The sequence below is a fragment of the Rhinatrema bivittatum genome, chromosome 2 (genome assembly GCF_901001135.1).
Source record: "Rhinatrema bivittatum chromosome 2, aRhiBiv1.1, whole genome shotgun sequence".
In the NCBI taxonomy this organism is placed as follows: Eukaryota; Metazoa; Chordata; class Amphibia; order Gymnophiona; family Rhinatrematidae; genus Rhinatrema; species Rhinatrema bivittatum.
Window position 1 is genome coordinate 409,973,908 of NC_042616.1, and position 27,297 is coordinate 410,001,204.

General features: G+C 44.9%; 1 pseudogene; it reads right to left on the reverse strand.

Moving 5' to 3' along the window:
- Positions 1-12,101: 12,101 nt before the first annotated feature.
- LOC115083305 overlaps positions 12,102-27,297 on the reverse strand; it is a 198,798-nt pseudogene continuing 183,602 nt past the window's right edge.

Genomic DNA, 27,297 nt, shown 5'->3' on the forward strand with positions numbered 1-27,297 from the left:
TTGAACAACATTTAGGTATAAACATAAGGGTTGTGCTTTATACAAAAGAAAGGGGTTGGTTTAAGACAAAGGACAGACCTGAATTCCAGAAAACTGTTTTTATATTGCTACATGATGACCATTTTTATGGAATCTTAGATGTAAAAAAGCTCAATGGGGAGCGAAACTTCTGTAAATTTTGCCAGAAGCTGTATAGTTACAATCATAATTGTGCATTATGGTGCCTTCTCTGCTTAACAGCAACATGTATAGACAATGTTGGTGCACAACAGAAATGTCCTAAATGCAGACTGTATTGCCATTCTAAAGAGTGTTTAGAAATGCATACGGTTCTGGCTTAAAAAAAATAAGTTGAGTGCTTGCTTAAAATACTGTGTGAAAAATGTAAAGTATATGTGGATAAGAGACATAAGTGCTGGGGCAGATAATGTAAGCTTTGTTCTGAACCTTTGACCGCTGGCGACAAGCATTTGTGTTTTATGCCCCCTATTGATCATGCACAAATATCTGAAAAATTTATATTTTATGATTGTGAATGTGTACAGGAAACAGGCTTTCATGTTCCAAATGATATATATATGCAACAGATTTAAACAACACAAGAAACTGGGAGTTAAAAGGTCTTTAGAGTATTTCTGAGTTTGTTAAGATTTTTTGTGACAAAAAGTTCAAAGGATACACCTTCATAGCGCATAATTCTAAAGGCTATGATGGTTATTTTGTAGTTAGAGAGCTGCTAAAGGAAAATATGGATGTGTGCTTGTTAGCTCAGAGTGCTAAGCTCTTACAAATCACAATAGAACCCCTGGGTATACGGTTTAAAGACTCTTTAAATTTCCTGCCCATGAAGCTAAGCAAGCTTCCACAAGCCCTGGGGTTTCAAGGCTGTAAGGGCTATTTCCCACATTTTTTTAACACCAGGGTTAATCAGAATTATGTGGGGTCTATTCCTGGTATTGAGTATTATGGAGATGGGTATATGATACCTGGAGAAAGAGGCATTTTTAAAGTGGTACAGGGACAATCAAAATAACACCTTTGATTTACAAAACGAACTCACCTATTATTGCCAACAGGATGTGAACATTCTGAGACAGGCATGTATCTTATACAGAACTGAAATCATGGCTATGACAGAGAGAGAGAGGCGGTTGTAGAGCAGGATGGCGGATCTAAAACTGTGAAAAGATGTATAGACCCCTTCCAATATATAACACTGGCATCTGTGTGCATGGCTATGTACAGGTTTATGTTTTTAGAGCACAAGACCATGGCACTCGTCCCTCCAGACAACTATCACAGACACACAAAGAGACATTCAACGCCCTCTATCCAGTGACTGATGTATACAGAGGCCGCAGAGCAAATGCAGATCACCCATGCTCTAAAGGGGGGTAAAAAGCAGGTGGGTGCCTATTTTCTTGATGATTATGCACTTATTGATGGGGTACCAACAGCTTTTGAATTTAATGTCTGTTTTTTCCATGGTTGTCCGAGCTGTTATAACGATAAAGACCAGAACCCCTTAACGGCTACAATCTTTGGTTTTCTCAATTACAAAACACAAATCAAAGCAGATTTCCTGAAAAGAAGAGGGCTTAAGGTCATAAGCTTGTGGGATCATGAATGGAAGTAAATGGTGAAAGAAAATATCAGGGGTTGTGCAGACTTTCTGGTTAAATCAGGCCTACCTCAGCCGTTAGTACCCAGAGATACCCTCTTTGGTGGTAGAACTAATGCTATTTGTTTGTACTATAAAGCCAAGCCTAATGAAAAAATACATTACTATGATTTTACCAGTCTGTACCCCTTTGTCAATAAAACCAAGGAATACCTGGTTGGCCACCCGGAAATCATTTATGACAGCTTTGGTCCCCTCTCAGACTATTTTGGGCTTGTTAAAGCCAAAGTGTATCCACCACGAAAGATCTTTTCCCCTGTATTACTGGTCTGTATGAGTGGTAAGCTCATGTTCCCGCTGTGCCGCACATGCGCTGACAATAGTCTTCAGGATATGTGCAACCACAAGGATGAGGAAAGAGCCCTCATAGGGACTTGGTGCACTGTGGAGATGAATGAGGCTGTTGCAAAAGGGTGTGTGGTTGCTGAAATATTTGAAATATGGCATTTTGAATGTAAATCTATCAGTCTGTTTTCTGAATACATAAAAATGCATCTCCGTCAAAAACAGGAGGCCTCTGGTTACCCTCAGTGGTGTACCGATGTAGAAAAACAAAACATGTATATATCTGATTTTTACAAAAAAGAAGGTGTAGTTTTAAGGCCTGAACAGGTTAGTATAAACCCCGCAAAGTGCCAAATTGCCAAGCTTTTCTTAAATTCTTTGTGGGGGAAGTTTAGCCAAAGAACAAACCTACCTTTTACAGGTATTGTGAGAGATCCTGACGATCTGTATAAGTATTTGTTTTCACCCGAATATGATGTTTCATCATGCGATTTTATAGATGATGAAACAGCCTGTGTGACATGGAAGTATTCAAAAGACCGTGGCATATTGTCAGGTAATACAAACATCTTCATTGCCTGTTTCACAACTGCTTATGCTCGTTTAGAACTGTATAAACTGCTTGACAGTTTGCAAGAATGTTGTCTGTACCACGATACAGATTCTGTGATATTTGTGAGTCGTGAGGGTGCCAGAGACCCCCCTTTGGGAGATTATTTAGGACAGTTGACAAGCGAGATACCCGCAGATGAGCATATCGCAGAGTTTGTTTCGGCTGGGCCCAAAACTTACGGCGACAAACTATCCAGTGGAAAGACCTGTATGAAAGTGAAAGGGTTTACGTTAAATGTAGAAAATTGTAAAAAGATCAAGTTCACTAATTTGAAAGATCTCATCTTTGACTATAAAACTGAGGCTGTGGACAAGAGTCCTAAAAAGATACAGGTACAACAATCTTGGATCATAAGAAACAAAAAGACCTGGTCGATAGAGACCAGGCTACTTAAGAAAACACAAAGGGTCGTGTATGATAAAAGGGTGATAAAAGAGGGTTTTAACATGCTGCCTTATGGATATTGAATTTGTGGATGTGCGCTGGAGGCACCCCTTTTCGTGTATTTTAGCCGGACCGTCAAATAGCGGCAAAAGCTTCTTTGTTAAAAACCTGCTAGATCACGCTGGACGTGTGTTGACTGACATGCCTGATAATATTGTATGGTGTTATAGTTGCTGGCAACCTTTGTATAAAGAAATGTGTAAATATCCTTTTATTACCTTTATGGATTCTTTGCCTGTTACTTTTAATGATGATCAACTGTTTCCAACCAATAAAATAAATATGGTTATTGTAGACGATTTGATGACTTCTGCTTGTAAAAGTGATGAAATCGAGAAAGCCTTCATACAATATGTGCATCACAGAAATCTGAGTATTATATATATTGTACAAAATGTCTTCTGTCAAGGCAAAACAAGCAGAACTACAGCCTTAAAAACCAAATATATGGTGCTCTTTAAGAATCCTAGAGACGTTGCAAATCGCTGTTTTAGCCAGACAGATGTACCCTGGTAAGTCATGCTTCTTTTTAGAGCCTTTGAGGATGCCACCAGAAAGCCATATGGATATCTGAGGACAATCATCTTTCCACCAGAATGGACCACGGTATATTGTGAAAAAACACAGCCCCTCCATAAAAAGAAGTGAATATATATTCTCCCCCCACATATTTGTTTTGTGTGTGTTCCAGAGACCATGTCTGCTCGCTTAAAGCGGAACCTAGCCCTTTTAAAACTTTAGTTCAAGCCTCTCTGCAGCGGAGAAAAGCTATCCTAAAGGCCGCTTCTAACGATTTAGTGGGGGCCATAGCGGAGATCACATTAAACACTCTGAAAGGTAATGTTCCTTTATCACAACAGCAGATAAACATCTTGAAAAGGAAAACATCAAGCCATAAGGATTCTGGGTGATAAAAGAATAACACTTAAAAAAAAAAGAAGCTGGTGAAGCAGTCGGGGTGGGGGGGGGGGGGGGAGGTTATCGGGCCTCTGCTAGGATTTGCATTACGACTCATCATGGGCCTTTTGAGCTAAACACTAATGCAGTACACAGAAAAAATGTATTTAGTGCCTAGTCAACAACTTGATCATTTGAGAAGCCCTTCAGTTCATGAGGAAAATATTAAAACCACAGCTGTTCAAAGACTCGATGAAGAAATGAAAGATATACTTCAAAGTTCTGGTACGTCTGAATATGAGAAAGCCAGATGCTATTCAGAAGTGCCTCAGCGCTATCTGGTGCTTAATAGACTCAGAGAAATGAAAAAAGAAAGAATAAATCTGTATCTACCCTTACAGGATGATACAACAACTTCTGCATTTCTAGAGCACAATAGCCCCCCCAGACCCCATCCTGCAGGAAGTATTAAATAGCATCAGCATGCGCTATAGAAAAAATTCAGAAGTACTGCTCAATAAACTGTCAAAGAATAAGGACATTGCATCCTGGGAGAGTAATGAGACTTTTGTATACAAGGGAAACTCTGTGGGGCAGATTTTCAAAGGGTTACGCGCGTAAGATACATGTGTAACCCCCGAAAAGCTGCCCCTTCCACCTCCTGCACGTGCCGAGCCTATCTTGCATAGGCTCTGCAGCGCGTGCAAGCCCCGGGATGCGCGTAAGTCCTGAGGCTTTCCTGGGGGGGGGGGGGCATGTCGGGGGCGTGTCATGGCCGGCACATGTTCGGGGGCGTTCCGGGGGTGGGGCCATGGGCATGGTTCCAGCCCAGGGGCGTTCTGGGGGTATGGCCACAGCCTCCGGACCAGCCCCGGACCGGAACATGGCATGCCGGCAGCTGGCCGGTGCATGCAAGTTACGCCTGCCTTGTAAAATAAAAGTGGGGGGAATTAGTTAGGGCTGGGGGGTGGGTTAGATAGGGGTAGGTAAGGAAAGGTGGGGGGGGGGGGCGCGGAAGGAAAGTTCCCTCTAACGCTGCTCCAATTTTGGAGCTGCCTCAGAGGGAATGGAGGATGGCTGTGTGGCTCGGTGCGCGCAGACTGCCGATTTTGCGCAGCCTTGCGCGCACCAACCCTGTGTTTGTAACATGCACGTGGCAGCGCGCGTATGTTATAAAATTGGGAGTAGATTTGTTTGTGCCGGGTTGCGCAAACAAATCTACTCCCGTGCGCACCTTTTAAAATCTACCCCTGTAAGCGGGTTTAACCTATTAGATCTGGTTTGTGGAGCTACACAGACCCGTGCTCTTTCACATCAGAGGATACCTAAAGGTTGGGGAGAGTTCATGCAAACCCTGGCAGAACTAAACATGCCCTCCATCGTCATGGGTAATCCAGCCAACAGGGATCTTCTGGTACAACTCAAGGAAAATCCTTCTGTGACAACTGCTGAAATGTACACAAAGTCTGTAAAGTGCAAAGATCCCCTTCCTCATAAAAGACTTAAAGTACTTGATACAAACAGATGGTTGAATGTGTAATTATATCTTTTCAAATAAAAAAAGGCTTTTTAAAATATAGACTATAGACGTTTGGTTTGTTTTTCAAAAAAACCCTCACGAGAGAGATTGTTTTTATTTAGGGTTAGTACAACATTCTTGGTACTGTACACATATCTGGGGGGCATGAAACAGACAGCGAAAAGATCTAGACATACAATATGTTCTCTGTTTGTTGTTTTTTACAAATTGTAAAACAATTTTGTCATTTTGCAGTGGTTCTTCGGAATACATTTTTAAAATATTTTCAAAAGACAGCCCTTTATAGCCTTGATGTAGGAAAAACACACAATGGTTACTGTAGGTTGGAGATACCGGGTGTTATGAAAAAGTTCATAATACTATTAGGGAAGAACAAGCTATCAGGCTGTTGCCTGTTACGACCGTAGAAAGCTGGATGTGGATCCTTGGGCCGACCGGCGAGAGCCAATCGGGAGGCAGAGAACCCGCTGGACGAACTGGCGCTTCACCTGGAAACCCGTGACTCCTCCAGAGGAGCTGTGGGAGCCCGGGTTGCTAGGACTTAGGAGTCTTCACCCTGGAAGCCCGAGGTCCCCCCAGGAGGAGCCCGTAGGGACCCGGACCGCTGGGACCTAGGTGAAGGCAGTCACAGAGCCAGCTGGAGAGAGCACAAATCAGAAAACCGGCAGGCGGACTGGAGAGAGGAACGGGCCGGATTCAAGGCAGGCAGCAAGCAAACGGAATGAAGTCACAAACCGAGGTCAGGGCAGGCAGCAGGCAGGCAGGAACGGAGAGACTAACCAGGATCGAGGCAGGCAGCAGGCAAACAGAATGAAGTCACAAACCGAGGTCAGGGCAGGCAGCAGGCAGGCAGGAAGAGAGTCACAAGCCAAGGTCTGGATACTCAGAGGTCAGGAGTCAACAGAACAAGTCCGAAAGTCAGGCAGGCAGGCAGGCAGGCAAAGTCCAGGAACGAGTAGCAAGATCAGGAACCAGGTGCGCAGGAACGGCAACTAAGTCTCCGTAGAGTGACCTCGTTGCAAGGCGATTTGAGGAACTCCGGCGTTTGTTTAAATGCCCCGCCGGCGTGTGACGTCACCCAGGCCCCTCCCAGCACATCCGGGTGCTGGAAGCTTAAGACAGCGCTCCTCGCGCGCGCGCGTACCCCTGATGAGGGGCGGAGTCTTCGGCGGCGTCCCCCTCGTGGAGACGCCGCTGCCACGCGGTTATGGAGGCCAGAAACTCGGAACCATGCGGTGCCCGGACTGCAGGTAAGCGCCCGGCCACCGCGCTTGTGACCGGGAGCGTAACAGTTGCCCATAGGAATCAAAAAATTCTCCTGTGTCGTTTTCAGTCACATATATTGCTAACCAGTGTTCTCCAGGAAGGTCGTGGGGGTGGGTATTTGCCACCAAGCTTACAGGTTTCTTTCTATTTGTACATCAGACAGCCAGTCACTGGGTAGGATGTCTACAAAAGATTTTGTAACATACGGATCCTTCTTTAAAATACGGAAGATCTGAATGATGTTCATCATCATAGATAATCAAAAAGGATGTTGCTTCTGTGATTAATTTCTATCACGTTGTCAAAGACACCATACACAATCATATTCACCGTGTGTGGCAAAGAGAAGGCAAAACGGATTTCAGCCCGCAGATTACTGGTTTTAATCAAAGAGTAGTGTTACGTGCACTCTTGGTCGGGTGATAGGTCAAAGGCCAGTAAGGTATAACCTTGATAAAACTCTTGACGATCATTCAAGAGAGCACTGTCTTTCAAATGTTTACCCGTCGCTTGAACCAGAGGCTTGTATTCACTGATACTACAGCCATTATCGAAATCCGGTTGGAGAGGTTTCCCTGGGACTTGCTCACCATCCACAGACAGCGCAGCAAAGTTAATATCGTAATTTTTAAAATTGAAGGGGTTTTTAGAGTAATTACTGCTGAAAGCGTCATTATCTACAAAGCCCAATAACATAATTTTGGGTAATTGTCCCAAAAAGAGGTTTTCCTGGTTAGTCACATGAGCACCCGTCGGTCTGCTAAAGACTTTCAGACTACAAGGTCCATGGCATACTTGACATTAGCTCTCAGCAGCACTTCTGCATGCCCCAAGCACACTCCTGGGGACACTTTCACTCTCCTTACAAAGAGGGCTGCAGATAAAATAAGGAGTTTGTACTTCTTGTTGGCATCTCCGCTCATTAAGCAGAATATATCTTTGTTTCACGTTAGTTTAATTTTCACATCCACGCCATTTATGAGCAGCTTTTCTTGAAAAAACAGATCGCTATGTAAATGTCCCAGAAGCTCTACTTTATGGCTAGCGGCTGTAAAAACAGCTCTTTCGGTAAAACCTTTATTACAGAACCCCACGTCTCTCACTTCGTGGTTTCTGTCTGTGTCTTTATAAAATAGGCCGCTTGTAAACTGTGTTTTGAGAGGACCCTCACCATAATTGAGTTCTATGAGGGCTCTGTAAGGGTAACAGTTGTTACTCTGACTAATGAGTCTGTCTCCAAGAGTGACATCCAGCTGGATAAAAATAGAGGCTATTGGATAGTTCATGAGAGCTACTTTGGCCCCTACATCAAGATCAGAAGCATCTTCGTTCACGATTTTACTGGTCAGGTATAGCAACGTGTTGTTCAAATCCAGGTAATCCTCACCATGTCCAGCTATATAAAAATCAAAAAGGGCTGTTTCTGACAAGGCAGATAAAGGTGGAATCTCCACATAAATACTTTTTTCTATGCTGGTTTGTGTGAGGGCCAGTTGAAACAGATCCAGTTCTGATTTCAAGCATTCTTCAGACCCCTGATGTACAAAAGCCATAGTTTTTTAGAATATATCTTTCTTCTTGGCGGAGAGGTTTCTCTTCTTAGCCTTGCGGTTAGTCTTTTGAGACTTGACACGTTTGGTCTTCTTTGTTTTAAAAGGTTCAGGAAGCCCCTGTTGATTGGTTTTCTTTTAACAGCTCTTCTAATAACCACTAATCCTGACCCCTCCTGCTCCGTGTTATTGTTCATTTTATTCACAAAAAGCCATTGTGACACGGCCCATAACATCTTTGGCGATGTTTTTAGCTGCACTTTTCACATGAGGTTTAGCAATCTCAAAACCCCTTCTCAAAAGAGGTATTGCTTTTCTAAAGAGACTACGAAACATACCGCCTATCCCAGCCCTGTACATGACCGGAGCGCTGTAATAGTCCAAAAGGCCTTCACTGGCCTGTGCTGCATAGTAATTTCTGTATGCGCCAGGGTCCCCGTAGTCTTTAACCACAACCATTTTAAAAAATTTCAGGGGGCGCAGGTGTAGCTTAAGGATCACTTTCCCATAGTGAAATGAGACGTGTTGTTTCCGGTCTGTCTTTATTTCAAATGTTATGATGTCTATGTGCTGCTTGTTCACAGGAACATAAAGTAGTTTATCATAAGTGAAGGTGATAAACTCGTCCTTACCCGCTTTAGCGGGAACACAGCGAAGTAGCTGCACAAAATGGTTTCCCACCAGCTGGTGCTCTACAATATCTATGTACAGGTATAGGGTATTAAACTCTCCTGTGATATCCATTGGAAATAGCGAGCACTTCGTATTTGATTTAGCTTCTAGCCCCAAAATGGTCGCTAAGTCACCCCCTGTGGAAATTACTGCATTGTCCTCTGACTTTAATTTGATTCTTCGGATATTGGGGAGACTGTTCATGTCGTGGTTCATTTGGTCCGTCAGGTTTTGAACGGTTGCATAATACCTTCTTCGTATAACAAAGTGATGCTCCATGCTTCCTTCACCCGTGGTGACAACATACTTATGGTCTTCTTTAATATTATCCCATGTGTTCAGGTACTGTATTTCCACCAGACCCTGTAGGTCCAAAGGTCTAGCTAATTGTGTGGTGAAATTAGAGCTGGTGTTTTGTGGAAATATTCTCACAGAGGTGTTACTAGGCAGCGTTATGTAAAATCCCCCTTCATTCATTTTTTCTTTTTATGATACAAGGCCTTTTCAAATCAAACGCCTTGAATCTTTGATGCTTTTATCCAACTGTTAAATTTTTCGGGCCACCCTCGCCATTTCACAAAGCACTGCTTGTTCTTACCTCTCCCTTTTACCTTTAGAACCTTATCAACGTGGTACATTCTGTCCTGATGAGGGCTGACTTTCTGTAATTCTTCAGGATAAAAAGAACCTTGAATGGCTTCCTCACCATTATCTTGTACACTGTTTTCTGACCCCTGTTTAAGACATCAGTTATTATAAACATCTCATCTGTCCATGTTTGTTCATAACCTTTTTCAAATTTCCCTTTAGTTTTTGACAGTCAAGGTGGGCCCATGCTGATTGCCCGGAGCCCACCCATAACAGCAGCTTGCAGGGTGACTGACGACGTGAGGGGGGGGGAGAGAAGATGCCCTGTGGCCATGATCTCATTAAGAGGTGCCACAGCGCCCCATGATGACGCTGGCGGTCCTTTAAAGGGCCGTTGCACCTGGGAAGTGATCCTTTTTGGATCGCTCAACGAGGAGAAAAGACGCTGCCAACAACGGGCTCCACTTTTTCATCGCTGCTCCAGGTTCCTTTTCTAATTTTTCTCCTTCTGTCTGAGTGGATGAGTAGTCTAATGGTTAGACCAGTGGCCCAGCAATGGGGGAGATCTAGGTTCACATCCCACTCATGCTTCTACATTTCCCTTCCTGTTCCTCTGGTTTAAAAATAAAAAATGTTTTAATTTTCTGTTTCCTGCCATGCCTGTGGCGGGACGGGATGGGACACGTTGTTCTCCTTGCTTACGTTTCTCCTCCGACCCCAGTTCCCAGGTGACCGCGGTACAGGCTGCCCACGACTGGTTTTTCTCTCTCCTTCCCCCCCCCCCCCCCCCCGGGTGTCCTGGGCCTGTGTCTGCACAGGGCTGTGCTCAAAAAAAAAAATTATATTAAATGGATGGAGAAGTTGGATTCAGGAGCTTGCTTTCTGGAGCAGGAGTTACCCCATTGTGGTGGGGTGAGGGTTTGGAGGATTGTTTCCATGTGGTTTGCAGATCTGCTCGTTATGCACCGTTTCTGCTCCTCCTGCCGGGACTAGTTGGTGCTGCTATGGAGTTCGACCGCTGGCCATGCTCCAGGGGCCATGATTTGTCTCACACAGCAGCATGTCTCTTGCTTACAATTAGGTTCATGCTGTTTCACAACTCACGGTGGGGGGGGAAGGAATTGGTTTATGTGCATCCTGTTTGGTTCTAGCACTTCACTGGGGAGGGGAATAATCCCTACAACTTGCCATCCTTTAAAGGATTTTCCTGTGCAGCTTTACCATATTTCATATTTCTTGGTTTGTATCAGATTGCAGGCAGACTAGTGGTTACTGCACTGTTATGAGCCGGGAGCCGGGAGACTGGGATTTGAGTCCTTCCATCATTTATGATTATTGCTCTGCTAAAAAAAAAAAAATTCTTTCTCTCTCTATATAATTAATAAATACTTACATTCCATGTCAATTGATAGTTAAATATATATTACTGTAATAATTTCTTACTTTTACCTTCCACCATATACATTTATTAAATTCTCATGTTATGCTTTAGCAGGAATCCCTTGCATTCTCTATATAGGATGGCCCCTAGAAGAACCAGGCGAAAAAGTAGCGCAAGCCACCTTCCCGGGAAGGCCGAGACCGGGAGAAAGAAGACTGCAAGCCACCTCAGTGCCAGGGCCATCAACACTAATACCGGGCCTGTGGACCAACACACCTTGCAGGCTGACCTGCATGACAATTTACAACACTCTATTTGCACAAGAAGCTCTGGAAAAAGACCAACCAGAGGACGAAGCCACGGATGAAGCCGACCGGTTAGGGGAGTTAATCGTCATGAGGAGGAGGAGAGGATGCCTGATACAGCACAACCACTGGATGTCGAGGTTCCAAATACGTCCGTCACAGTTCCCGCCAACGCTGTTTCGGTATTGCGGTCTCTCACTTCAGAATCTGAAACTCCGATTGTGACACGTCACGTACTTCCTGATACCGTGCAGCCTCGTGATGACAGGAATGACGACCTCAGTTTCTTCCGAGATGATTCCTTTCCTTTTGTTACTGAATATAGCTCTGATCCACCGGCACACGACAACAGATCTAGAAGACCGTGGAACGAAGAAGATGCAGATTGGTATGCGAGACCTCCATGGGATAACGACTTCCTGTACACTCAGCCAGATTGGGATCACGAACACAGCCGGTGGGAAGGAGCCCATCCTCGGGGCCGAAGCAGACGATGCTACGACCGGTCATTTGGTGGTATTGGCCATCGCCACCAAAGGCCACCTACCGTAACCAGGCGAGGGAGCTCACGCACCGCCCCTCACCGTTTCCCGAAGGCTACGTCACAGAAGCACCTTACTGCCCTTCCACTTATGCCAAGGCTGCAGAGGGAGTCCACCCATCAAGTCACGGAGATGGCATACCCACGCATCACACCAGTACTGACGATGCACGGCCTTCCACCAGCTCTCAAGCTCGCAATCGCCCTGATGACAATCTGCCCAATACCGGTGAGTCTGTGTTACATGCTCAACAGTCTGAGGCACTGCCAGTTGCAGTTATTAAAAAATCAAAGCACAGGTCTAAGCACAAGCGTAGGCATAGTTCCAGCTCTAGCAGTTACACCTCTTCATCCACCTCTGACTCATCCAGTGACAGCGACATGCAGATACCCGCTAACTTCCCTGACAAGGATTCCAGGGGTCCGCCTGCGTTAACCACGGTGTCTGAACTATGGGAGGGTGTGCCCAAGAGATTAAGAAAGAAAATCAAGCAGCGCAAGTACATTGACATCTTTTCCATTCTACATGGGCGGCGAAAGCCCGAAGACAGGAAAAAACAGAGAGTCGGATCTGTAACCTTGGCCAAAGAGTTAAAAATACCAAAGACCATTATCAACTGGATTATGGTGTTCATGCACACGATGAGTGTGGTTGGCCATTGCGATCCCACTCAATACGGTCCTATGTTGAGCTACGCTGTCAACATTTTGCGGGCTTACCAACAGCATGACGGTTGGGCTTGGCTCAACTATGATGAGCAATTCTGGGACAAGATGGAGGAGAATAGGTTTATGACTTGGGGTACCCAAGATGTAAGCTTATGGATTAACCAGATGACCCGAAAACCTTTGGACCATGGAACAAGATCTCGGCTTACAAGGAGTGCATCGCCGGCCAGTTTCCCCCAAGACAAACACCGGGACAAGATAATACCTGTTGGCGGTTCAACAAGACAGTCTGTACCTTCCCAGACTGCAAATTTAAACATGTCTGCACAGGATGCGCCGCTCCTCATCCGTTCACAAAATGTCCTAAGAAACAGGCGGCGGGGAGTAAGCCTAATGCTACCTCCAGTATCCCTCTTTGAAAAAGTGTTCTCACCCATCCGATTGGAAGCAATGCTACCATAGTTGGACGCATATCCTAATCGGAACTAGGCACATAAATTGGTTCAAGGTTTTCATTATGGTTTCCTTATTCCTTTCCAAGGTAGCATCGAGGAATTGCATAACACAAATGCGTGCTCGGCAACCCACCACAAGGATATCGTTCAATCCAAGTTAGATGCTGAGTTTGTGCTAGGTAGAATTGCTGGTCCGTTGACAGAACAACCTTTCAGGCACATGTTTTTCTCCCCATTGGCTGTCATTCCAAAAAAAAGAACAAGGGAAACATCGACTGATACAGAATCTCTCTTTCCCACCTGGTGGTTCGGTGAATGATCATCTGCCTCCAGAAGAGTGCTCAGTTCAGTACGCTTCATTTGATTCCGCTGTAGCGTTGGTGCGCAGGTGTGGATACGGTGCCCTCATGGCTAAAGCGGACATCGAATCTGCATTCAGGTTATTGCCAGTCCACCCTAACAGTTTTCCGTTACTAGGTTTCAAATTCAATGACCTTTATTTCTTTGACAAATGCATGCCCATGGGATGTTCCGTTTCATGCGCTTACTTTGAATTATTTAGCTCATTCCTACATTGGGTTACCACGCAAAGGACAGACTTGCACAACATTATCCATTACCTGGACGACTTTCTATTCGTGGGTCCAACAGAGGCTAACTCATGCTTCAACCTCTTAAAGACATTTCAGAAGATTTCCGAGGAATTTGGTGTTCCCCTTTCTCCCACAAAAACAGAAGGTCCGACATCTATTATCTCCTTCCTAGGAATCGAAATCGATTCTCACAAGATGATTGCCAAGTTACCAGAAGAGAAAGTTAACAAGTTTTGAATCATTATCCAGCAGGTTACCACAGCTAAGAAGATTACTTTACGGGTTGCTCAGTCCATTCTCAGTTCCCTTAACTTCACTTGCCGCGTCATTCCGATGGGGAGAGCATTCATGAGGAGGCTCGCTGCGGCTACAGTGGGAGTACAATGATCACATCATTTTCTACGTTTATCAGAAGACATCCGTGCTGACTTCTGTATATGGAACTCTTTCCTTGCCAACTTTAATGGTATATCCATCCTACAGGGAGCACCTTTATCCAATGTGGATTTAAATATTCACACCGATGCATCCATCGGGTGGAGTTTTGAAGCCATTTGCCAAAATGCATGCTGCGCTGAAAGATGGCCCGAGGAATGGATATCACAAGGACTTACCAAGAATATCACGTTTCTGGAACTCTTTCCTATTTTGGTTACCCTGGTCCTCTGGAAAGAGAGGTTAAAAAATAAACACATTATTTTTTGGTGTGATAACCTAGTGGTTGTGCACGTATTAAATTCTCAATCGGCCAAGTGCCCAATGGTTGTTAATTTGCTATGGGAGATAGTGTTAGAAGCTTTACATAATAACATCACGCTGCCCGCTAGACATGTGCCGGGAACACGTAATGGCGCTGCGAATTCCTTATCCTGTGCTAAATGGACTTTGTTTCGCACATAGGTACCAACAGCAGACGAAATGGGAACACCAATGCCAGCACGCTTAAGGCACATTGGACAGAAATGATACCGGACCTAATTCGCAGATCTGTTGCACCATCCACTTATTTATTTATTTATTTATTTATTTATTTGAAGGTTTTTGTATACCGACATTCGTTAAGAAAACATCACATCGGTTTCCATAGAACAATAATTAACCAACAGGGCTTTACAATGAACTTGATATGATAAACTGGGGAGGGGGAGAGCAGGGAAGGAGCGGGGAGGAGGGGGTGGGATTAAGGTGGGAGGGAGAAGACGGGTAGGCTGTACAAATATGTTAACATAAAACATAGTTAAATACAAATATGTTAACATAAAACATAGTTAAATACAATTATAAATAGCGTACAAGATTGGAGGTCCTATTGCCGAGGCTACGAAGTTGTGGCCACTTTCTTACATGAGATGGGTTGGAAGCAAGGCCCAATAAGCGATGACCTCTTGGTCACGTACATTGCATCTTCAAAGCTTGCCGGTGTAACAAGAAACACTGTTCAAAAACGCATGGCCGGACTAGCTTTCTTTACCAAAGCTCGTGGTTGGGGTGATCCCACCAAATCTTTCCTTATCAAAACAATGATGACCAAATGGGTTGAAAAGAAGGGTCAACCCCCGATTCCAGGCATCCCATCACACACAGCATGCTCAGGACATTATTGACACAATTATCATATATCTGCTGTTCTGCTTTGAAACAGCACTTTTTCGCCTTGCTTACTCATTGGCATTCTTTGGAGCATTCAGAGTGAGTGAACTGGTGGCCGCCAACAAGGAAGACAAAGGAAATAGCGGATTGCTAATGAAGAATGTCATTTACACCCCTCTAAAATAACTATTACTATTCAAAAATCGAAAACAGATCAAGATGGCCGAGACACCACGTTATCACTCAATAAAGTTCCTGAATGCTTTACATGTCCAATACATAATATGAGAAGGTATCTAGCTGTGCGGCCCAAGGGCGGTGTCCACCTGTTAATACATGCTAACGGTACGCCTCTCACCAGATTCCAATTCTCCACAATCCTACGCGTTGCGGTAACGCGGATGAAGATGGACCCAAAAATTTTCACCACACACTCTTTTAGAATCAGCGCCGCCATAAGTGCGGCACAAGCTGGACTTAAACCGGACACAATCAAAATAATTGGCCGCTGGTGATCTAATGCGGTCAACTCCTTATTTCCATTTGGACGGAGTTCACATGGCTAACAAGCTTTGTTAATTTTCTTTCAGATGCCCGTCAGACACAAAGTATCGCTTGGATTATTGGCCACTCGTATGTCCGATGGGCAGCAAAAAGAGCAAAGGAACACCCTTACGGAATTCACTTGGGGCTGGCGCCCAAAGGTTGGTGCATCGAATGGATAGGAAAACCCGGCATGCTATGGGAACAGTTGTTGCCTTCCCTACGTCACCTGAAGGATGCGAGGTCACCATCCGATGCCCTAATACTCCATCTGGGAGGCAATGACTTGCGTACATGGACATGTAAGCGCTTGGTTCAGATGATAAAAAGTGACCTGGCCAGCATCTTCGCACTATTCCCAAGTGCCCGGGTTTGCTGGTCGGATATTATTGCCGGACCAAAATGGAAACATTCCAAATTATGGGGCGAGGGAGAAAGAAAGTTAACAGACAGATCGAGGCATGGTTACAAAAAATGGGAGGCCTACAAATAAGACATCAGTGGGCCGACGACATGTCCCCAGGCCTGTTCAGACCTGACTAGATACATTTATCTGACATTGGATACGACATTTTCAATGCAACCCTACAAGATGTCATTGAGGCACAAGTCAGATAAAATGGCCACAGCTTGTTAGTGGGGGACACGAGGCAAGGGTCTCCCCCCCTACCTCATGTTTTGGTGGGTACCCGGGAAGGTGCAGTCGGAGTTACACGTGGTGATGGTGTCATCAAATGACAGCGGGGTAGCCTTAGGCGCCGGTAGGCGTATAAGGTGATGACCCTCTTGCTTGGGAACAAGGCGGGGGGCCCACATCGTCAGGCTGCCTTGCTTGGTACACTCGGCGGGCAGCAGCATGACCATACTGCCGGCTCGGGTATCCTACAAATGTTATCATGTTATGTTTAAAAATAAAAGCTGCGGCCATTTTATACCAAGAATGAAGTTTGTGTAATTACTATTATGAGATATAATGACCAAAAGGGGTAACGAGTATGGGTCAAAACGTTCTGAGTTGGGACGAGGAGACAAAGGAGCAAGTGGCAGCTGCTAACGCTATAACATGATCCCCCTTTTTAAAAAAAAGGCTTAGCAGGTTCATGTTTGTTGTTATTGCAGTACATTACTTTCCAGAACCACAGAGTTTGAGGCTATCAATGTTATAACCAGACAAGGAGATCAGGCCAACCAGATCTGCTTACCATTGCGCATCCACAACAGACACTAGAGGACAGATTTTTAAAAAGTACACGCGCGCGTACTTTAGTTCGCGCAACCAGGGCAAACAAAAATCCAGGGTCGGCATACACAAGGCTGCACAAAATTGGCAGCCTGCGTGTGCCGAGCCGCGCAGCCCGCCTCCGTTCCCTCCGAGGCCGCTATAATTACACAATGTTAGGTTCCATATTAGGTGCTACAACCCAAGAAAGAGATCTAGGTGTCATAGTGGAAAACACATTGAAATTGTCTGTTCAGTGTGCTGCGGCAGTCAAAAAAGCAAACAGAATGTTGGGAATTATTAGAAAGGGAATGGTGAATAAAACGGAAAATGTCATAATGCCTCTGTATCACTCCATGGTGAGACCGCACCTTGAATACTGTGTACAATTCCAGTCGCCGAATCTCAAAAAAAGCTATAATTGTGAAATGAATCTGTTATAGTTGTGGGTGGATCCCTGGGCCAGTGGCAGATGACCATGCCCCCAGGAGGATATCCTGAGAGAGACCACCGGCTAGGCTTGAGTATGGAGACAGACACACATTAGTTTTTATTAAACAGGTTTTGAAACCACCAGAGGAGGCAGTAGTGAACTGATATGCCCGGCAGGGCTGAAGTCCCTCAGGTACTGGAACAGCAATCCCAGGATGGCTGAGCTGTTGAGAAACTATAGAAAGTGAGTAGGCAGAGTAGGCAGAGTTCATGAACAGAACTAGATGACAAAACTCACATAAGGAAGCTCAGGAGCTGGAAAGGATTAGGCCATCGAGGAGCGAATACCTGGTTCCAGGGTAGGCTCTGAGAGAGTGATGGTAACTCACAATTGTTTGTAGTAGCAATAGCTTCCAGGCAGAAGAGAATCTTCTGCCTGGAAGCTATTGCTACTACAAACGGTACTCGCTCCTCAAGGGTCCATGTAGCTATTGCTACATGGACCCTTGAGGAGCGAGTACCGTTTCCTATCTGTAATCTGAAAGTAAAGAAAAGAACGAGACCCCCGAGGAGTGGGTACCTCTGGTAAGTCCAAGGAGGCAGAGTAGCTTGGGGGGAGTAGTCCGAAGGTAGCGAGACACATTCCCATACCAACCCCTTGCTAACTCAGTTTGATAATGCAAATAGAGACCTTTAAATATTGGAAGCAGATGACATCATCTCAGGGGGACACCCCTGAGGTTCGCGCCCTTGCTGGTACTTTAATCAGAGCACGCGCGCGTGCGCCCTAGGTCTTCAGGCAACATGGTGGATCTGCAGCGTCAAGCCGGTCCAGGAACGCCGGAGGGCGACAGCATGGAGACGCTGCGGCAGCCAACCGTCCATCATACCCGAAGGGAGTCGTCACAGAGGTAAAGAGGGCGGAGTGAGGGCGTCGAGCAGCAACGGACGTAACAGTACCCCCTTCAAAGGGCAATCTCCTCTTCGGGTACCAGGCTTAGGTTTAGAAGGATGCGCGAGGTGGAACTGATGAAGCATCTCTTTGTCCAAGATATTGGTCTGAGGCTCCCAAGAGGTTAAATCGGGGCCAAAATCTTCCCAAATCAGAAGGTATTCAAAAGTCTTGCCTCTGTTTCGAACATCCAGAATCTCTTTGATCTTAATTTCTAAGTCGTCTTCTGCATTAATGACAGGTAGATCTTGAGACTTGGTAGAATCTTGCAGAGTGTTATTGATGGTATCGGCAGCAACGGATGGAGCTGCTGTGAACGTCACTGAGGGTTTCAGTGGAATTGGTGATGTTGGCGTACGTTCAAAACCCACTTCTAAAGATGACTCTCAGGTAGATGTAGCTGGATGAGAGATGGTGGCATCACCAGCGGAAACAGACTGGCTGGTTGCCAGAGATATCTTCTTCGGATCTATTATGTGCTGTGGTTCATCAGGCACATCTTCTGAGTGAAACGAGCGTGACAGTGCATCTGCTCTGGTGTTTCGATCTCCAGTTTGATACTTAAGCACAAAATCAAAATGGTTGAAGAATAAAGACGACCTGGCCTGTCTGTAATTCAAACGTTGTGCATGGCGGAGATACTCAAGGTTCTTATGATCCGTGAAGACGGTTATTTGATGTTGAGCACTTTCGAGCCAAAGGGAACGTATAGGCGCTATGAATATTAGCAGCCATGAGTTGAACTGCTGTGGACATCACTGAGATCTTCAAGTTGTAATGCAATAATGGATCTTCTAATTTGACGAAAGGACTCCTCAGGTCTTCCACTAGACGTCTGAGAATAAGGTTGCCTCCTGCCCCTGAGTCCATCAGGGCAAGGGTCTGAACCGAAGCCAGTTTTCAGATCACGGAGACTGGAAGAGAGAGCGGAGGAGAGAAAGCAATATTGCCCAAGAACAGTCCTCCCGCGGGACTTAGGCCCATCCATTTCCCGGATGAAATGTGGCATGTAGAGACATCATGGCCGGGCTGACCACAGTACATGCACAGGCCGCGTTCCTTCCGAAATCTTCTCTCCTTGGAGGACAAGTGTCCATGACCAAGTTGCATCGGTTCATCTTTATCAGCAGCAGAAGTTACTGGAATCATCCGAGGTGCAGCAGTAGTACTGGCCTGTTTCAACCCAGGAAATACCTTAGGCCAGAGCTCCTTCACCTTGTCTCGGAACCAGTGATCAATCTGGGTAGCCAAGGCTATTAATTCGTCCAGCGAGTCAGGTGTCTGGTGAGCGGCCAGCTCGTCCTTTAAGTGGATATCCAGGCCTCTGCTGAAGAAAGTCTTGAGACATTTAAGGTCCCAGCGAAGTTCTGCTGCAAGAGTCTTGAATTCAATGGCAAATTCAGCCAATGATCTGTTGCCTTGCTTCAAGTCCACCAAAGCAAACCCAGCAACAGAAATACGAGCAGGGTCATCAAAAACAGATTTAAACAAGTCATAAATCCTTCTATGTCCTGCAAAATAGGGTCCTTGCGTTCCCACAGGTAGATGCCCATGACAGGTCTCTCCCATCCAAGTATGACAGGATGTAGGAGGTCTTAGAGAGAACCATGGAAAATAAGGAAGGCTGTAAGGTAAAGTGCAAGCAGCACTGGTTCAAAAAGCCCCGGGTCTTCTGGATTTCTACGGAAAAGCAAATTGGAGCTGCCAGTGGTACTGCAATTTTCAAAGTTACCTCCTGTAACTGACCTTCTTGGTTGGAGCCTTGAATCTTCTTTGTGTGTAGCTGATGAAATGCTGTAGTAAGTTTCTCCAAAGTTTCTTGCTGCTCTGAGATGCGTTGGGCCAGGCCCGGTATAGCCTGCGAGGCAGAGAAATGTGCCGGATCTATGGAGTTAATCTCATCCCATAATAAACCAAATCCACTGGAGTTGCAGCGTCCCAATAATAAGCCGGATCCACTGGAATTAGCAATCTGAAATGAATCTGTTATACTTGTGGGTGGATCCCTGGGCCGGTGGCAGATGACCACACCCCCAGGAGGATATCCTGAGAGGGACCACCAGCTAGGCTTGAGTGTGGAGACAGACACACATTAGTTTTTTTATTAAACAGGTTTTGAAACCACCAGAGGTGGCAGTAGTGAACTGATATGCCCAGCAGGGCTGAAGTCCCTCAGGTACTGGAACAGCGATCCCAGGATGGCTGAGCTGTTGAGAAACTATAGAAAGTGAGTAGGCAGAGTAGGCAGAGTTCATGAACAGAACTAGATGACAAAACTCACATAAGGTCTCAAGGAAGCTCAGGAGCTGGAAAGGATTAGGCCCTCGAGGAGCGAGTACCTGGTTCCAGGTTAGGCTCTGAGAGAGCAATGGTAACTCATAATTGTTTGTAGTAGCAATAGCTTCCAGGCAGAAGAGAATCTTCAGAGTGTCCAGGAACATGAGCCCTCGAGGAGTGAGTACCGGTTCCTATCTGTAATCTGAAAGTAAAGAAAAGAGCGAGGCCCCCGAGGAGCGGGTACCTCTGGTAAGTCCGAGGAGGCAGAGTAGCTTGGGGGGAGTAGTCTGAAGGTAGCGAGACACATTCCCATACCAACCCCTTGCTAACTCAGTTTGATAATGCAAATAGAGACCTTTAAATATTGGAAGCGGATGAGGTCATGTCAGGGGGATGCCCCTGAGGTTCGCGCCCTTGCTGGTACTTCAATCAGAGCGCACATTCACTTCATGGCAGAAAAGTTAATAGTACCATAGGGATGTTCACCGAAATGATGACCATTCAATTTCTCGGTTCAAACCGCAAGAGATAACTGTTTGGAGGCGAAAGATCCATTGTTGTTCACGTTGTTTTAAGTTTCTTAATTCGATCGCCTCCACACCAATGAAGTGGAATAAATTATAAAATAGTCCACTTAATATCCTCAAAACTATGATGAAATTCTATGAAATGAGAGACAAGTGGGGCTTCAATTTTGCTTAGAATAAAGGTTTAATTTTTTAAAATAAAATTATGTGGTTTTCCGCAGTTTTCTAAATAAACAATGTTTGAGTGAAAGCAACATAAAAAATGGTTTTTTGCAACATTAGCAAGTTTTTCTTGATTGATACTTTTTACTAGTGTCTCCCTAATTCTGTGATATAGAACTCTAGTATTTGGGTACATGTTAAACTGAGTTATACCCTGCAGCTTGATTGAGAATCCTGTGAACTGATTTATTCCGCATTGTCGTTTACCCTCATTACTATTGCTGGCTATTAATCCCAGAAGATCTAAAGTTAAATGTTTGAATTTTGTCCCCTTTATTTTTAAAGGTTTAAGCAACTGATTTACAATGTACCTGTTCTATTCCACGCATGATCTTATAGACCTCTATCTTATCTCCCGTCAGCCATTTCTTCTCCAAGAAGAGGCCATTGCTTTTCAGCCTTTCTCATAGAGAAGCACTTTCATTCCTTTAATCGTTTGGTCATACTTCTCTGTATATTTCTTGTTTCAATATGTTTTTTTAGATGCAGCATCCAGAATTACACACAGTACTTTAGCTAAGGTCATACCATGAAGCAATACAGAGGTATTATGACATACATTTTCCAGGGTTGGTGCTTCCATCAAACTAGGTGGTTGCCTAGAGCAATGGTTCTCAATCTTTTTTTGGCCAGGACACACCTGACACATGGTTCACACATGTGTGACACACTGAACATGTGACCGTCATGGGGCAAAATGTAAATATACCTTCTGCATCCTCAGGAACCCCCTCGATCCCCAAAAATGGGTGCAGAGGAGAACTAGGGCATTACCCATACAACTCATCATACAAAAATAGATATTCTGGTTCTGATGACATCTCAGTAAAAGCAAAACAAACTCCCTTTACTATCAGGCACAATAGCCCTTCTTAAGAAAAGACAGTAATCTTCTACCACTAATGCATATCCTATTGTGAAAACACAACAAATAAGATTGATACAAATGCCTACATGCTAGTAAAATACCTCGGTCACACCCAGAACTGACCTTCACCAAGTACAGAAAGACCACAAATTATAAATATGGAGACAGAAACTAGAATGGGAAACAAAAATAGTCACTCTGCATGCAGTGAGAACCTGGAGAAATGGAAAGAGAAATATAACACCTAACATAATAATGCACATAAACTAACCTGCACAAAGTTAAACCTGTATTATGAAACACACTGAAACAGTATCAATCCTATCTATGAAAAGGCAACCAGGCCCTAAACACTAATATACCTTCTATTAGGAAAACAGAACAAGCCAAGTTGCTATAGATCCCCACTCAGAAATAATTGTAAAACTATACTAATAAATGTTACAAAACAGCTGCTGAACAGAATAACATTCAACAATTAAGAACTCATAAAAATTATTAAAAATTGTCCAAATATATCAATACAATATTTCAAAACAGCAGACACATCACATAATACCCAATAATTGAAATGGCAGTCAATCAAGAAAAATAAACTTAAAAAGCCACCTTTATTACCCTCTCCAGCAACTCTCCTACTCCTTCCCCTTGCAGGCTAATTAGCACTCACCAGAAGCAGCAGTGCCTGCTGAAGCTCTGTCCTCACAAACCTTTTCCTTAGGGCCCACAACCAGTCACTCACACACAGTCTCTGTCTCATCCAGACCAGTCACCTCCCTGATCAGTCTCTGTCTCTCACACACATATCAGTCACCTCCCTGACCAGTCTTTGTCACACACACACACACACACACACACACACACACACACACATACACATCACCTCCCTCACCAGTCTCTATCTCTCTCACAGACACCAGTCACCTCGCTGACCAGTCTTTGTCTCACACACACACATACACCCACCCACACACACATCACCTCCCTCACCAGTCTCTGTCTCTCTCACAGACACCAGTCACCTCGCTGACCAGTCTCTGTCTCTCTCACGCAGACACCAGTCACCTCCCTGACCAGTCTCTGTATCTCTCTCTCTCTCTCTCTCACACACACACACACACACACACACACACACCAGTCATCTTCCTGACCAGTCTGTCTCTCTCCCACAGAAACTCATCACCTCTGACCAGTCTCCCTCTCAATCACACAAATGTTCTCTCACTTACATACAAGTTCTCAATCACACAAAATGCTCTTGCTCCCATTCTACCGAATGTAAAAGCTGCCACTAATATACCCAGGCACCCATTCTACCACACACACACAAAGCTGCCCCTCACGCACCCAGGCACCCATTCTACCACACACACACACACACACACACACACACACACACAAAGCTGCCACTCATGCACCGACACCCATTCTATCACACACACACACAAAGCTGCCACTCACGCACCCATTGTACCACACACACACACACACACACACACACACGCTCTCACTCATGCACCCAGGCACCCATTCTACCATAGGCACACAAAAAGCTGCTACTTATGCACCCAGGCATCCATTCTAACACACACACACACACACACACAAAGCTGCCACTTACACACCCATTGTACCACACACACACACACAAAGCTGCCACTTATGCACCCAAGCATCCATTCTACAACACACACACACACAGAAAAAGCTGCCACTCACACACCCAGGCACCCATTGTATCACACACACACACACACATAAAGCTGTCACTCACGCACCCATTGTACCACACACACACACACACACACACACAAAGCTGCCACTTATGCACCCAGGCATCCATTCTACAACACACACACACACACACACACACACCCACAAAGCTGCCACTCACGCACCCAGGCACCCATTTTATCACACACACACACAAAGCTGTCACTCACGCACCCATTGTACCACACACACACAAGCTCTCACTCATGCACCCAGGCACCCATTCTACCAGAGGCACACAAAGCTGCCACTCATACACACACAAGCTCACATGGAGCCTCTTCTCATTATTTGGCCCAATAAGCCTGGCCTCCGCTTATCAGCCACTGCTGGCCTGGCATCCAGCGGCGCACGTCTCTCCACTCTTCGGCCCCTCTGGCCTGGCCTCCGGCGGCAGCGCACAGAGTTTCTCTGCTCTTCAGCCGCTACTGGCCTGGCCTCCGGCGGTGGCGCACAGGGTCTCTCCAACTCTTCAGTCGCCGCCGACCTGGCCTCCGGCGGTGGTGCGCAGCATCTCTCTGCTCCTCGGCCCTGCCCCTGGGGAGAAGGAAAGCACAAGTGGGGCATTGGGACACCGGGAGCCGCGACACACCTGCTGGTGCTTGGCGACGCACTGGTGTTGCGACATACTGGTTGAGAATCGCTGGCCTAGAGCAGTGCTTCTCAACCCAGTCTGTGAAGATTTATTTTTTCCCTCTTATTTGCTCCACAATAAAATAGAAAAATAAGTTTGTTCCAATACAATGCTACCAAATTTATTTTACATGTAATATTTCAATATTACATGGACAAGGCCATACTTTGAACTGGCTCTCAGTGGCCATTTCAAAATTCATTTCATACAAAGTCAGCATGATAAAGCAAAATATTTTATTTCATCTTAAGCAATCACAGTTTTATCTTTGCATTTTATTCAGGCAACATATGTCTTAGGTCCTGATTAATCAACAGATTTGCATGACATAGGTTCTAATTATAATTATCTACAAGCAGAGCACATTTTGTAACTTGTGAAAAAGGAACATACATCTTTGTTTAATTAGGAAACCTTGACTTTTACGCTTATCTTCTTGAAAACATTGCAAGAATCAGTCTGATGAGTATATTATAAGCTAAATTGGACAGAGCGGTATAATTAAACTTTTAGTTTCACCATGTCCTCGGGGCCCACCTAACCAGTCAAGTTTTCAGGATGTCCACAATAAATATGCATGAGACATCTGCATACAATGGAAGCCATGTGTTATGGTTTTGAGGTATTTGGGCGGATTCTTGGGTACTGTGGCAGATGTCCACGCCCACGGGGAGGAGCCCCATGGGGAGCCACAGTACTTAGCTAGACTCAGGACACACAAACACAGAGTTCTGTCTTTATTATATAGCTGATAAAATGTTGCCAGAGATGGCAGTAGTGAGTAGCTCCAGATGTAGCAGTCTAGGGACCCTCGGCAGAGGAGACCAGTCTCACCAAGTTGGTATTGGGAATGCAGGTGAATGTTTCCCAGCAAGGCAAGCTGTGGATGAGAATCGATTGACTAAGAAAGATTACTCACTAGATGTAGCTGTAAGGTTAGCTATTCCACCAGGCAGAAGTCGATGGTAACAGGCACCGAGGCAGGGAGAGCAGGCCTTCGAGGAGCAAGTACCTGATCCCAGTAAGGCACCTGAAAGAAAGCAGAGAGCCCCCGAAGAGCGGGTACCCAGGTTAGAGAATACCCCAAAGGGCAGAGAAGGGCTTCCAGCGGCAGCACAAAAGCGGCAGAGTAGCGTAGACTGGCCGAGATCAATCCTTGCTAACTCAATGAGCTAGCAAATGCGGGCAGGCTAAATACCCGGATGGCATGACGTCACTTGAGGAGGATGCCCCCCCAGGTTCGCACCATAGCTGGAATAAAGATGTGGGTGGCGTGCGCTCACGCACCGTAGGAGGCCTTAGGAGAAACATGGTGGTAGGCAATGCCGTAGCCATTCCGGGGATGCCTGAGAGAGCGGCTTGCAGACATGGCGGTGGCCATCTTTCCAAGGCTAGCGGGGAGAGCAGAGAAAAGGATGAGGCATAGAGGTTGAAGCCATCTGAGACCGATGGGCGCAACACCATGCATGCAAAGCTATCTCATGTACATTTATTGTAGATATCCTGAAAACCTGACTGGCTAGGTGTGCCTAAAGGATTGAGATGAGAAACACTGGCTTAGAGTGCCAATATTTTGGGGCAGCAAATTCCAGCCACTGCAAGGCCCAGAGCAAATAATGCCAAACATGAGGTTGTGCTGGAGCCTCTATAACTGATAGAATAAGCACTGTGCTGGAGCTGCCACTGATAAGTAAGTTGGGTGAGGGGGTGCATAATCAAAGGTTCATCTAGACTATCAAATTCTCTTACATTAGCCCTGTTCTTTTCAACTTCATTTCATTTATTTGTTATTTGGAATTTTTTTGTTTGTTTCTCATTTCAGAGGTTTATTTTTGGGGGGCAGGGGTTCATATATTTTCCATTTTTGGAAATAGTGTGTATAACTTACTAATAGTGCAAACCATTACCCCCAAAAAGGCTTGTTTGAAACATTTTACAGTCCCCATTTTATTCTCCATTACTTTCCTAATAATTACTAATATTGTTTGATTTATTTTTTTTTTACCATTGCTGTACACTGAACTGAGGATCTTAAAGTATTGTTCATGATGATGCCCTGATGCTTTCCCTAAGTGGTAACTCCTACTATGGGATCTAACATTGTGTAACTACACTGTGGATTACTTTTTCCTATGTTCCTTACTTTGCATTTGTCCACATTGAAGTTCATCTGCCATTCAGATGCCCAGACTCCCAGTATAACAAGGTCCCCCTGCAATTTCTCACAATCTACTTGTGATTTAAGAACTTGGAATACTTTTGTGTTGTCTGAAAATTTTATTACCTCACTTGTTCCCTTTTCCAGATCATTTATAAGTTTATAAGTGTATTTATAAGTTTATAAGTGTAGCCTATACACTTATGCCTCTTCTCATCATATTATTGTATTATCTAATTTGTTCAGTTATGCCTTCTATCGCTCCGGCTATCCTAGCCCTCCAGGTTAATACCCCTTGTTATATGTAACTTTCATTTCTTGTTATATGGTTGACTTTGTTATTCCCCTCATGTTATCTGTAAACCGACCTGATATGAATTTTCTTTCATGAAGGTCGGTATATAAAAATGTTAAATAAATAAATAAATAAATAATTATATTAAAAAGCACCAGTCCCAGTACAAATCTCTTAGCTACTCCGTTTACCTTCCTCCTTTGAAAAAAACTGACCATTCACTCATACTATCTGTTTCCTATCTGTTAACCAGTTTGCAGTCCATAAGAGAACATTACCTCCTATCCCATAACTTTTTAATTTTCTCAGGAGTTTCTCATTAGAGAC